Consider the following 13,004-nt stretch of genomic DNA (forward strand, 5'->3'; position numbering starts at 1 on the left):
TAGTAGTCTGAAGAGGAAGGAGAAAAGAATAAATCAACATACATCTTTTATAATTTACAACTGTCTTAAGAAGCTTTGTCCTATCCTCTTTTATCTTATAAAAAAATTAGAATAGCAGAGGTAAGCAAAAATAATAAATGAAATACTTCTGGTAAACACCAAGTTTTATAATATTAAATACATAATCAAGATTTGCTAACATTAATGACTTAAATGAATTTGGGATACATGTCATAAAGAAAATCACATAATTTTAGAAGGAGAAGAAAGTCTAAAGAATATCAAGTCCAGTCTTATCTCTTTAACAATGAAGAAACTAAACCTCATTCTAAAAAATGAGGTGAAATGCATCCAAGACTGGTGCTCTTTTGACAATTCCACAAACCCAGAATTCCAGAATCATAAAATTGTCAACTTTAAGGCATATAGATTATTTTGGTCTGCTATTCAAACGATGTTTACATCGATGTAAACCTTTACATCAATGAAGTTACACCTTTGATTAACTAAAGTGTAGAGATTTTTAAAAACTCTGTTTAAATCTTCACATTTGAAGTATCACAAAAACGACTTTAACGGTGGCATTTTTGTAATTGTAGAAGTTATATTTTCAAAGGCTTTAAAGTCATCTATTTAAAAATAATTTGAAAAATATGTGTTGCTTGTTCTAGTTTAATACCAAGTCATTCAGGTAGAAAAGAGTAAGATGGGACGCCCGGGTGGCTCAATGGTTGAGCATCTGCCTTCAGCCCAGCGCGAGATCCTGGAGAGCCGTGATCGAGTCCCACATCGGCTCCTGCATGGGGCCTGCTTCTCCCTCTGCCTGTGTCTCTGCCTCCCTCTCTCTCTGTGTCTCTCATGAATAAATAAATAAAATCTTAAAAAAAAAAGGAAGAGAGTAAGGTTAGAATCTCATGGTCTAAAAAATTTCTGACTAATAACCAGGTTTTTAGTCTGTGATCATTATTTCTAAATGATGGTATGTGATAGAAAAATATAACAGCTTAATTTTAAGATATCTGCTTCATTTCTGACTCTGCAAAAACAAATCTCAAAAAAACATAGCTAGTAAATACCCATCTGATAATCATGAGAGTGAAAACATAGTAACATCAGGTTAATTTCTGATAATATCTAATTTTATATTCTTATGGAAATGTGATGAAAGAATTTGGGACAGTAAATTTGGTGAATATTTACTTAAAAATTTCTATGCATAAAATTATTTTAAAATTTTACTAAATCCAATGGGAAGGAGATGGTTTACAACTTCCGGGATTCTAGCCAGACATATAAGACCAGTTTGCTTTATCTTAACATAAAGGTTATGCTCTTTTTCATGTATCTTTTGATTGCCCCCATGGAAAGCAGAATCAATTCCCACTCCCATCTACTCAAAATTGGTTCAGATGTCAAGACTGATGATGTCTCCTCTAAACCAGAAGATATAGACAGATTTACTACTCACATCATGAGGCACTCAGGGGAGAACACAGTTACTCAAACTGGTCAAAACTAGATTAAGTGAAGAGAGGTGCCAGTCAGGAGCTCTCTTCTTGTGGTGAGAGTTGGACTGACTGACATTAGGGTTCTCAAGCACAATTTGCATTATTTGTAATTCCTGTCCAGCAACAGGGAAGGAGCTCCTGGACTTTATAATCAGACTGATGAGTTATGGAGCAAAGGGAATTGGGGAGAATTTGGGCTTGAAAGTACCAGTAAACAAACATCAAAAACAGATTATGTCTTACATCTTGTGTTCTATATATTTTACTCTCTGCTGGCTAAATATTTTTGCTCTATCTTCCAACCCAGTGATTTTCTCGTCATTAGTATCAGATTTGTTTATTTGCTTATAAATTTAGTCTAGTGAGTAATTACAATTAAAAAAAACTGTTTTCTAAAATATTTAGTGTTTTCACTGGAAGATTTGTTTAACGTATGTCATTCATAGCACTTTTGGATTTGAAAGGCCATCTGACATTTCTAAAGAAGCTTCTTCCATGGGATGCCTGGGGGGGCTCAGCAGTTAAGCATCTGCCTTTAGCCCAGGGAGTGATCCTGGAGTCCCAGGATCGAGTCCCACATCGGGCTCCTTGCATGGAGCCTGCTTCTCCCTCTGCCTGTGTCTCTGCCTCTCTCTCTCTCTCTCTGTGTCTCTCATGAATAAATAAATAAAATCTTAAAAAAAAAAGAAGCTTCTCCCTTAGGAAAGACATGTGGTTGCCTCACTTTGCCTGTAAGATGTTCTAGGTTTTCCCGATTTGGGGGTATTTATTAGCAATCCTCATTGACTAATGACTTCAGTCTATATTCTCCTATTTAGTTGTAGAAGTTATAGAAATGAGTTTTTGCTCTCCATCTGTTTTATTTCTTTGTATCTCTTTATGTATTAAGGCTCCACGTTAAAAAAGAGGGACTATTTTTGAGGCTTCTTAATCTCCCAAATCTTGTGTGTGGGTTGGTTATACAAAATAAGAGAAAAAAATACTGTCAATTGGAAACATAATGCATGTTGAATGAAAGAAATTTCCATTCACTCAGAATTGGTAATAATATTTCTCTTGTTATATATGAAAAGGCCATGTATAAATGTATTGCTCTAATCAATTTTCTCATTAGTAAGATATAGAAAAATATTGTTATGAGTGCTTCAAAACAAAACAGAAAACTTAAAGCAAATGCTAACTAAAGGGAAAAGGAAAAAATCAATTTATCTTTGAGTGTATTTAGTCATTTGTCAACTGGAAAATATATCTACAAGGTCTACATATTGACTGATAGAATAATATCAATGGTAGTTTCTTCATTCTTTTTCACTTCTGAATAGTGTATTTTTTTTTTGTCTAAAAGCCAGTAAAATTGCAGAAGTTGAAAGAGAAGAGAAAAACATCAACAGATTATCTAAATTTTCCTCTTCCTAAATACCTAACACATCCCATATACCACTGTTTTCAGTGTAGCTTGTGAAATCCAAAAATTCTGACTTCTCTTCACTAGTCTGAAAAAAGTTTATCAAGGATTATACTGGTGAGGTACAAATTCTTGTAAAAATTTCCTTCTTTGGTTCTTTACCTATCAAATTCCACATTTGTTTCCAGATTTTCTTTTATTTCCAATAATATTTTCACTTTCCAGTGGATCTTACCAAAAGATAAACTATCCATATTCTTGATTGCCACATTCATTGGGTTCCTCAGGAGGACTTCGGATGGAGTCTTGCCTGAATTGTTAGGTGCTTCTGTGAACATTTTATTGCTGACAGTCCAGAATCATGACCAAATATTGGATGAAGGTCCTTTTCCTTCAGATCTTTTGCTGGAAAAAGCACATGTTCTGACTTTTGTTTTGGTTGAGATGCACTGCTTTCTCTATTGACATTAGGAACTTGTACAGAAGCCTGTAGCTTACGTGGATAATAATCTACCCTTAGTTCTTCTAAATCATTTTCATTTATTATTAATTTATGTTCATAAATCTCAAAAAGGCATCCCTGCTTATTTTTATGTGGAGGGAGATGTGTAAAAATTGTTTCATGCCATTTTCAGCTGGATTTAACATGGAGTGTGTACTAACTGTTTCTCATCAAGTCCTCTGAGTCTGCTTGAAGGATAGGGGATGCATTCTGAAATAACACAAACTTTTGTTCAGGTCCTGGATTTCTTTACACAGGAAACTCTGCTCAGTTACCTGTACATTATTTTTTCTGAAGTCTTTCTGAGAAATATGTTGCAGTTTTAGCTTTTCTTTTGGCTCACACTTTTTTTTCAGGACACTTGCAATAATAGGAGACAGGGATCAAATACTGTATTTTATTCTTTTCTTTTTAGGCATGCCCCTTTCTTTTCTCACGAAGTCAAAAATTGACATATACAATGTTGTCTGCGTTGCTCACTTGGAAAATAAATTTCAAGAGCTTCATTTTTCTGTAAGCAATATTTCTCAATATTCTTTTTTTCTTCTCTTTCAAATGGTGTTGAATTGGGATTCTACCACCTTTAATGCTATCTGTTTGGATTCTTAGTTTAACTTAAATTTGCTTTTGGATGCTAGATAGCTTATCTACATCAAATGGACTAGAGAGCTTCTGAATAGAGTAATTTATAAAAGGCATATTGGTCAGCTGAAGATAAAATAGTCAATAAAGTTGGTTTGTATCATCTACCTTTACAAAAGTTTTTTGAATCAGCCAACTTGTTCCTGTTTTCTGGGTACCAATATGTACTCTTTTCCCCATCAATATGAAGAATTTTTCACTTCCCATGATATAGCCTTTGATAATATAATACCTGAAGGAATAAAATTATAGTCCTTGAAAACTTTTTCAATCAATGATTTTCCTCTTCTCAAACATGCTGAATCTGGAGACTTAGTAGAACTTCCATCATGGGTGGATGAAGTGAAGTGGTTTGTACAATATATGTAGATTCTGGACTTGATACAGAAGAAAGTCTTCCTAATTTGTGCAAATTTAGCTTCCTTTTTATTTGAAATTAGATAATTGATATATTTGCTGAGAAATTCTTTAACTTGCCCTCCCAGATATGGTGACAGAAGGTAAGTCAGTGTAAAATAATTTTCCCCAAAGTTGCTTATATTTGGATTTTTCTGGTTTGTTATCAATTTTTATAGATTTCAAAAATGGTCTTTTGTTTTTGTTTCCATTTTTGTTTTACCTGGAAATGTCCTCCACTGAGGATCTTTATGGCTTCAGAGTTCACGGCAGCTGCCCAGTACCTATCTGTTGGGTCCAGAGAGGGTGTAGTGCTAGGACACTCATGAAAACACTGCTCCTCAAGGCCAATTTACTCTCATTCTCTTCTCCTCTCCTCATCTACATACTACTAATAGTTTCCTCATTTTGATAATTCTATGTAAAAAATATATATATTTTTAGGAAACACATACTGAAATAATTAAGGCAAAGGGAAAACTGATCTGCAACTTATTTTAAGAAGGTTTAGAAAAAAGAAATTAAATCCAGATGATAAATAGGATTAGATAAAATGGTAAAGCATATATAAAATGTTAACATTTCAGTAATCTGGGTAAAATATATGGAAATTCTTGGTGATATTTTTGCATATTTTCTATGAATATGAAATGTTAAAATAAGAAGTTTAAAACAAGAGTAATGTCAAGGAAGCTGATGATTATTTTACTACTAATACGAAAGTTTTTTCTGATGAAATATTTAAATGAAGTAGATAATTACTTTTTATTGTAGGATTTCTCATCACAATTATTTTATTCCAAGAACTGTCTGATTTAGTGCAAAAGCAAAAAACATAAAACAAAGCAAAGAAAATGAAGATAAAATAAACCCAGTATAAATTTTTAGTGCATTTTTCCCTTGAGTTAATAATATTCCAACTATTTTTAGACACTCTTAACTATAACAGCACTGCTATTGCTCTTTACCTGTAGATATTTTATTGTTAAATTGATCTAGTAAAAGAAAACAAACAAACAAACAAACAAACAAAAAAAAAAACCTTACATAACTTCTCCATTGTTGTTTCTACATTCATGGTAACTATTATTGTGTGTAATTGTATTTTTAGATACGGTGTTACTGTCCTCTGATTTTTAAAGAGACTGTTTTTCAACCCAATTTATTTCTAACATTACTAATTTATAGAATGACAAAGAATAAAATCAGGGATTTAATTTGAACAGATTAGATATTACTTCTCCCATCATATCTCTAAGTTGAATGTTCCCTATTTTATTTTATCTTTTGTTTTCATGTGCAATAAGCCATCCATACTCCTTCAGAAAAAGAATAATTCAATTCTATAACTTGGAAGGAATCGGCACTTTCAGATCATTGTTTCAATTGAGTTCACATATCCTATACTTTAAACTCAGCGTTAATTAAATAATTTATATATGATTTGAAATCAAATACACAATGGAAGCTTTTGTAATGATCAGAACCACCATATATCTGTCCCTGAGATTCTCTTCCCTGTATATCTTATCTTTTTTAAAGGCAAAAATAAGTAACTTTCTAAAGGAAAGCTCCAGTAACCATTCTCTAATTTAGAAGTTAGGCTGGAGTTAATGGTTTAACTAAAGATGTATGGTCTCCAAGAAAAAAAATTTCAAAAAATTTTATTCTGGATTATTCATTTGTTTAATCTAAAAACAAAGGGTTGAACACACTTTATTTCAACAAGGTAATGGCCACTTATGGATATCATTGTCTATAATTAATAAAAGAGTTTTAGCAAGACATTTCCCTCTTATTCTATAATTTGTCTTTTTACTATATCTTTTATAATATAAATGGGCTTTTCACAAAGTGTGTTTCACTCTTACTTATTACTGGTGGAATGTAAAATGAAACTGTACCATCAATGAAAGATAATTTGTTATATTTAATAAAGCTGGATATACATTATATAATATGTAATATATGTAACTTTCATAAAGTTTCAACTTTATATAAAGTTTCATACCCATTGGCCCAGCATTCCCACTTCTAAGAAATTGACCAAGGATACTCTGCCCAAAAAAATGAATAAACAAATATATGCATAATACTATTCTAAACAGTACCTTTAAATGACAAAGACCAGAAATAATTCAAATGTTTATCAATAGAATGCTAGTTTAATAAATTATTATATAGCCATACAATGTAGTACACAATGCTGTAAAAAGTGTAAAAATATCTCTTGGACTATTATGGAAGCATTATTAAATTAAAAAATGGATTAAAAATAACCACATAATATGAATATTATATTCTGGAATAACTAAGAAGTGAGAAATTTAAACATAAGTATGTATTCATACACATCCACATGTATATTTTTTCATATTTATTTCAGTTGATTTTATTTTAATATTTGACTATGTTGACCTTCCCATCCAAGTAACTAGGATAGTTTGGAAGGACATGCATGTTTGTGAAGATAAACTGATGATCCTGAATCACATGACTGGGAAGAGTATCAAGCTCTCTTGTAAATTATATTCCTATTTTATTTTTAAATGTTAAATTATTTACTTGTGTATAGTTGACACAAAACATTACATTAGTTTCAAGTATACAACATAATGATTCAACAAGACTATTTGAGAGAGAGAAAGAGAGAGAGCGCGAGCAGGGAGAGGGTCAGAGGGAGAAGCAAACTCCCTTCTGAAAAGGGAGCCCAGTTTGGGCTTGATCCCAAGACCCTGGGATCATGACCAGAGGTGAGGGCTGATGCTCAACCAACTGAGTGACCCAGGCGCTGCTTAACAAGTTTATTCTTCACAAATGCAACTACCATCTGTCTTTTAAAATTGTTATTACAATGTCATTGACTATAAGCTGTGCATTTTAGTCCATGGTTTACTCATTCTGTAATTAGGAGACTATATATCCCCTCCCCTTCATCCATTTTTCCTGGTCTCCACCCCTTTATCCTCTGACAACCATCAGTTTGTTCTCTGCATTTATGGGACTGATTCTTCTTTTTATTTACTCATTTGTTTAGACTTCACACATGAGTGAAATCATATGGTATTTGTCCTTCTCAGTCTGACTTATTTCACTTAGCATAATACCTTCTAGGTCCATCTATGTTGTCTCAAAAGGCATAATCACTTTTTATGGCTGCATAATATTCCACTGCATATAGCACATCTTCCTTATCTATTTGTCTATTAATGGTTTTTTAGGTTTTTTCCATATCTTGGTTATTGTAAATAATTCTGTAATAAACATAAGAGTTCCTATATCTTTTCAAATTAGTTTCATTTTCTTTGGATAAATATTCAGTTATATATTTTTTAAATGGTTACTTACACTTCCTTCCATGATAAAATAACTGTCTTAGAATTTCCTGGCAATTATAAATGAATTCACAAAATATACAAAACACCTATTTTTATTTATTTATTAATTTAAAAAATGTTTTATTTATTTGAGAGAGATTGAGAGAGAAAGCCCGAGCAGGGGGCCAGACAAAGGAAGAAACAGGCTCTCCACTGAGCATGGAGCCCAGTGCAGGACTCAATTTCAGGACTGCCTAAGTAGGATGATTATGAAATTTTCTTAATTGCAGGGTAGTATTGTTTCTTTTTTTATTTGTTTTTATTTTGTTGTTGTCTTTGATAGGATAGCGTATTTTACAGATTTTAATAGTTATCTGTAGGACTGTAAATAAATAAAATAGAATTTCTAGTTACTAAAAAAATCTGACAATAAGAAAATACAGTCATTTACTGTTGGCAGCATGGCACTGTCATTCAGAGTACATATGAGTTTGAATAGATTATATTATTTCCATGACTCATTTCTTCGTTCTTTATTTTTTAATCTATTCATTTGAGGAAGAAGGAGAGAACCAGTGAGAACCTGAGCAGAAGGGAGGGGCAGAGGAAGAGGGAGAAGCAGAGTCCCTGTTGAGCAGGGAGTCCAATGTGAGGCTCGATCCCAGGACCCTCATGACCTTAGCGAAGGCAGATGCTTAACCAACTGAGCCACCCAATCACCCTGGGACTTTTTTCTTTTATTTACTTTTTAAATCATTACCATTTGCAAAATAAGGAGAAAAGCAATACCCCGTTAATGTGTTGATTTTGAAAATGAAACGAGATAAAACATTTAAGTCATATCAAATGATACTTGACATATTATAAGCACTTAATAAATAATACTGAATATTTGTGTTTTTGAAGGCCTGTGCCAATTAAAATTTTTGAAATTCTCTGAATCATAAAAAATGATAAAGCATTCTTGCATTCAAGTCAAAAACTAAAAAGAAAAAAAACATAAAACAAAAAAACACTAGTTCAGAGTTATGGAAAAAGTTTGGAGGAAAAAAACAATGATTTGTTAAGTTTTCTAGAACATTTCAATTATTTTGTATGAGAAAATATTTTGAAACATCTAACATATTAGTAAACCCACAAACAGGTTTTTTCTCATTCTTTTTTTTTAACCACAAAAAAATGAAAGTTATTGTTTACATAATAACATAAATATGACAGCTGCAATAGAAGTGAAAAAATAGTTGCTTGAAGATACACACTGGAATTACCTCTAAAAGAAGTTCTCTTAGTTGCATATTAAAAGACCATAAGGTAAAGGGACCCCACCTAGTTCTGCCTCCCCTTCCTCATCCAATTGTTTATGGCTAGTAAGGGGAATAATCTAACAAAAATGTGCTCGGTAGATTAGGGATGAAAAACCAGAAAAAAAAAACCTGAAGAGTAAAAAATGATATAAATTATCAAAAATGCTAATTTTGGTATAATATGAAAACTTTAATTTCAAAGTAATTTCAGTATTTGCTTAGATTTAAACATAATGGATATTTATTGAGTGTCTCCCAACAACATTGGAAACTAAGCATTTATAGATGCTGAATTTCAGAAAGGCTTAACAAATTGCTCTAAATTACCCACTTGGTATTTACAAAGCCAGGGCTAGAATTCTAAGTGACATAAAAAAAAAATAGTGATGAATAACAACATAGTCATTAAAATATAGATGCATAAACAATCGTTACAGCACTGTTAAATATATAGAGATGTAAAATCACTGAAATACACATTCACCTCCTAAAGAAAGTCAGTTTCATTTACTGTAATATTAGTTTGAAACTTATCTTACTGTTTTAGTCAGTATTGATGTCCTTTTATTATCTACCTTGATAACAGTTGTTATCTTGTGTAATTATTGTTGAGGTCTACAGTTAATTATTTTTTCTATTTACAACTAAAACCCAATAAATATTTCTGAATGGCTTCACAGTTAGGTAATGGCTAAGCTGTTTTTAAGAAAGAGACCTTCTTTCATCATTGATAAAGTTTGCAAATAAATCACCTAGATGTATTGACTGATAACTTGATCAGCTCCCATCAGGTGGAATATATTTACTGGCAGATTTTCATTTGAGTGAGAAGTCAGTCATGAGGACAGGAGACAATGCCATTTTTATTTATTGCATGTAGAAATGATGGAATAGCAGGTAAATTTGTAATTCATATCTCGAGTGTACTTCTATACATCTTATATTTCCACATCTTGATCCTACTGTTGTGCGTGAGCCCGAGGTAGGAAAAGAATCTATGTTCACTTGTGGAGTAGACTACAAAGCAGCAGATGTGGAGGCACACTAGGGCGGCCTGTGAACGATCTTGTCAAAGAAGCTCTGCAGTGAGCATGGGGAGAGAACACTAGATTGCATCTAGAGCCCTGTGGATGTGCTTAAACCACATTGGGGTATGAATGATACAAAAGTAAAAGAGTGTCTCTTGGGATTTTCATTTTTATTTGTCTTTTCTTTTCTCTTCTTTGTTTCTTTTGTTTGCAATTGGCACTAGGTTATGTTACCATTAACTGAGATGAGAAAGACTAATTGTGGGAAAAAAGGCAACATCCTGTTCTAGATTTATAAAGTAAGAATTGTCTATTTTTTTTACTGTTTGGGTGTTATTTTCTCAACACAAAAATCCCTTTCTTTCATAAGGATCCTAAATTGTTGATCAGGTCCCTTCTTCCCTAACAACAGCTCAAATGGTTCCAAGAAGTTATCCTTACTTCTGGCTCTAAGATGTAGCCCAGACCCACTCTAGTCAGAAACTCCCATTTCTTGCTACCATTTATTCTTTCATTGTTGGATAGGAGCCCATTTTTAACCAATGAGCAGAGAGAAAACTTTGTTTTAAAAGATGTTATTTATATATTTTAGAGAGAGAGTGTGTGTGTGTGTGTGTGTGTGTGTGCATGAGCACATGAGGGGAGAAAGGAGCAGAGGGAAAGAATCTCTAAGCAGACTCACTTCTGAGTGTGAAGCCCGTATGTGGGACTTCATCTCATAACCCATGAGATCATGACTTGAGCTGAAAGGAAGAGTCCAGTGCTTAACTGACTGAGCCCACCCAGGTGCCCCTCTGCAGAAAACTTTTAGTGAGGGTTTATAGGGAATGATACTTCCTTTCCTGTCTGAGAAAGCTTCCAAAGCTACTTTACATCTCTCTAGATGAAGAGAAGTGTTACCAGGACTACTCATGTTATTTAGTTAAATTTTGTCCGAGAACACTGTTTATACTAAATCTTTGTCATCACATATTAGCAAAGACTAAAGAGCGGTCTTAACGTCTGTCATGTCAATGACCTGTAGACAGTCAATATCAGCAAGTGAGTGTCCACTGCAGCATCTTCCTCTCAGGAATACAAGGCTCTCATGTGTCCAAGAAGCACGACTGCTGGCAGACTGGGAGCCTGCCCAAGAGTAATTGAAATGGGAGAAGATAAAGTCAAGTTCCAAAGACCTTAGCACTTTTCCACTGCTGTCCGAGAGAATAAATCCAGATTTTTCTCCCCAAAGACAAAGTAGTAGAAAGCCAAGGTAATCGCTAGCATCCATCTCGTGACCCTAGGAGGAGGCTAGTCTGAAAATAAGCTGAGTGAGATATGGAAAGAAATTAGGTTTCTATGTCACTGTTGAACTGCTAAATCAAACCAACCCTGAAGCTGTTTCTAACTCCGATGTGTCGTCCTTTACTGCCTAAGCCGTCTGAAGTCGATGGTTCTGCAAATTATAAGAAAATAAAGCCTAACTGAAGCAGTATACAAAAAAAGATATCACGTAGGCCATTGGAGACATATCTATGAAGCCTAGAACCACTGAAGGGAGAAGAATTAGATTAGATATAGTTACTCACTGGAATCTGACTACAGTATTCAAGCCCAGACTTGACAGAGAATACCAAGAGGTATAGACAGACATGGAAGGGCAAGATGTAGACAGACATGGAAGGGCAGAATGCACTTCGCTGATCAGTATGTCGAAGTCATTTTGCTGCTTCCAAAGGCTACGCAATCCCTCAGCCCACTGCCAAGGTATCAGGCAGAACAATTTTAGTTTGGGATTGGAAGTCTTTATAGAAATGTGCCTGAAAATAAGCCATGGAGACATTCCTGATTCTCCTTTTTATCGGAAAAACTAGACTGCTGGCATTTTTCTTGCCTGAGGGGCTTATTACGGTGGTCGCACACATATTTTTATGCTTATTCTCATTATCCCTTACTTCAACTAGAAGCTGAACCAGCACTTTATGTTTTCTATAATCGGGATGAACCGCTCTACTTCTTACACCTTCCCCCTTCCCCTCTGCTATGCTTCCAGTGTCAATCGCTCACATTAGGAACCGTGGTACTTCCCACATTAGTGCGGCCACCAGGCTGCCTCGCTGGGCTCCCTGGATTCCCCAGATTTGCCTCCTCGTCTCCACTTCCCTTGCCAGTGTCCATCTCCTTGAAAGGTGCCATTCTTGCTGCTTTCATTTCCCATCCGACTTTTGGGATGATCTACCGGAATCGTGGCATTTCATGTGATTGTTCTGCCTTAAAATACTAAAGTCGGGGGACCTGGAGCGACGGGCCTGGCCGCGGGGAGCCCAGGGGCCCTCAGGCCGGGGCGCGCAGGTGCTGCAGCTGCACCAGCGCATCCGCATCCCGGGGCGCCCGGGGGCGGGAGGAGGCAGGAGCGCAGGGAGCGCGGCCCGAGCTCGGGGCCCAGGGGCGCTGAGACGGCCCCAAAGGTGTGACCCATCACAGAGACGCAGGCTGCTTCAGAGGGGGCGCAGGACGATGCCAAAACCATCTTGGGAGAGGACGTCCGAGGCCAAGGGGCCGTATTGTGGAGGAAGCGCGAGCTCCGACTCCGCCCCCGAAGGGCTGAGGTCTCAGCAGGAGACAGGAGCAGGCAGGACCCGAAGGCCCCAGACGGGGACCCGTCATCTCAGCGGCTGCCAACCTGCCGTCCTGGGGCAGGCCCGGGCTGAGGCCCAGAGCAGCGTCGACGTCCCCAGAGCTCAGGAGTCCCGGGGTCTCTCGTCCAGGTGGCTCCGAGGTCATTGGCGCCCAACCAGATGCCGCTGGGCTGCGTGGGAGGCGGATGCGACGCTGGACGCGGAGGGGGGTGCGGGAGCGGGCAGGACCCCGCGGCCGTACCCAGGCCACAGACTGGTAAACTGAGCGCGCGGAAACTCGCCAG

The 13,004-nt window shown here is 35.9% G+C and overlaps 1 pseudogene; it reads right to left on the reverse strand.

The window, feature by feature from the left end:
- Nucleotides 1–2,806: 2,806 nt before the first annotated feature.
- Nucleotides 2,807–12,277, reverse strand: LOC112932173 (protein DBF4 homolog A pseudogene; annotated as a pseudogene).
- Nucleotides 12,278–13,004: the final 727 nt, after the last annotated feature.

This window comes from Vulpes vulpes, chromosome 13, assembly GCF_048418805.1.
Source record: "Vulpes vulpes isolate BD-2025 chromosome 13, VulVul3, whole genome shotgun sequence".
NCBI classification, from domain to species: Eukaryota; Metazoa; Chordata; class Mammalia; order Carnivora; family Canidae; genus Vulpes; species Vulpes vulpes.